Here is a 2,057-nt window from a genome sequence, read left to right on the forward strand (position 1 = left end):
TACAGCCAAGAAAACCCTTCTGGACTATGTCTACTCTGTAGCGCCTGGATTTGCCATCATCCAGAATCAACTCGACAGCAATGCATTCTTGTTTTGATAGTCAGTTTGGATATAGACCATTTCTCTTCAGTTAAAGGACATTAGAGGTTAAAGAGTTGCCATCCTCATTTCTGCTGCGCTTCTACTTCTGTTTCCCTCTCCCCTTTGTCTGGAGACCTCCAGATCTCTTTTAGACCTTTCCTAGGGTCTTTAGTTTGCCATCACAATTTGAATATTACAATTCTTTCTAGATTAAGTACTAGACAGCCAAATCCAACGTTGGCAATTCAAACCAACTATCTGCATTGCGAAAACCCTACATGGGATCGCTATGAGTTGGAACCAATTCTATGGCACTTAACACAATACCATGAAGTCTGATAGTTAAGATATTACATCAATCCCTGCCCCTTTTTCTTTGGTAAAAAGGAGGTGTCAGTGAACGTAAGACCAATGTTTGATTTTGCCAAATAAGGACATTTAAAACATCTTACTATCTACTAGGAGTCCTGGTGTGGTGCTGTGGGTTAATGTGCCAGACTGCAAAGCCATTTGAACTTCAAGGTCAGCAGTTCAAGCTCACCACCTGCTCCTTGGAAACCCTATACAGGGTCACTATGGGTCAGAATTGACTCGACGGCACTTAACAACAACAACAAGTATCTACTAAGGAATCCTGGTGGCAGTGTAGGATAAGCACTGGACTGCTAACCACAAGGTTTTCAGTTCAAACCCCTAACTGTTCTGCAGGAGAAAGATGAGACTCTGCTTCCATAAAGATGTATCATGTCAAACCCTATATAGGTTGCTATGAATCAGAATTGACTCGATGGCTGTGGATTTGGGGTTTACCATCTACTAGCGCTCATCTGGAGTACTGCTTTGGCACTGTGGGTTAATGTGCTGGACTGTAAAGTCCGTTTGAACCACAAGGTCACTAGTTCAAGCTCACCAGCTGCTCCTTGGAAACTCTATACAGGGTCGCTATGGGCCAGAACTGACTCAATGGTACTTAACTACAATAACAACAGCACACATCAGTTAGTTTGTTGCACTCTAGGGCTTGTGTGTCACTGTGATGCTGGAAGCTATGCCACCAGTATTTCAAATACTAGCAGGGTGACCCAGGGTGGACAGGGTTCAGCAGAGCTTCCGGTGTAAAACTAGAAATGCCTGGCAATCTATCTCTAAAAATGTGGCCAGTGAACCCCTAAGGAATAGCAACAGAACACTGTCTGATCTAGTGCCCAAACCTGAGCCCCTCAGGATGGAAGGCACTCATAATATGGCTGGGGAAGAAGCAAGGATGGTGAGACTTCGTCTCATGTACTTTGGACATACAACCAGGAGTGATCAGTCCCTGGAGAAAGACACCAGGCTTGGTAAAGTAAAGGGTCAGGAGAAAAGAGGAAGGTCCTCTGCAAAATGGATTAATACAGTGGCAACTATAATTGGGTTAAAATATTAAAATGATTGTGAGGATGGTGCAGGATGGGGCAGTGTTTCATTCTGTTGTACATAGGTCAAGAGAACCTAACAAACTGTTGTAGTTATCTCATTAAAGAAAGAAAATTTTAATACCATAAAAGGATATACTTACAATGAAGCCCACTCCTTTAAATAGAATATGTTTAAGTAAAGTGTATTTATTTGTCCTTGTTTTACTCATTTTGTCCTACACAAATGAGAATAATAAACCCTGGCAATTCATGGCTCCCAATATTAGGAAAAATTTCAATGATCCAGCATGGCATAGGAACTGCAGACCACTAGACATTCAAAAGGACCAATCAGACTTGGATAAAAAGGAATCCTTGAGAGAGGACAAACAAGATGGTGGAGAGGGTAGAAGTACAGTGAGGAGCTCCATCAGCAACAACATAGAATACTGGACCAAGCAGGCTCAGGTCATGGTCCCAGAACTCTGAACCACATATAAAGGAATATTTAGAAAGTTGAAAGGCTTACAGCCAGTGGAATTTGTAGCAGAAGCAAGAAATCCAGTGCTTTCTAATCCA

This window comes from Chrysochloris asiatica, unplaced genomic scaffold, assembly GCF_000296735.1.
Source record: "Chrysochloris asiatica unplaced genomic scaffold, ChrAsi1.0 scaffold00380, whole genome shotgun sequence".
In the NCBI taxonomy this organism is placed as follows: domain Eukaryota; kingdom Metazoa; phylum Chordata; class Mammalia; order Afrosoricida; family Chrysochloridae; genus Chrysochloris; species Chrysochloris asiatica.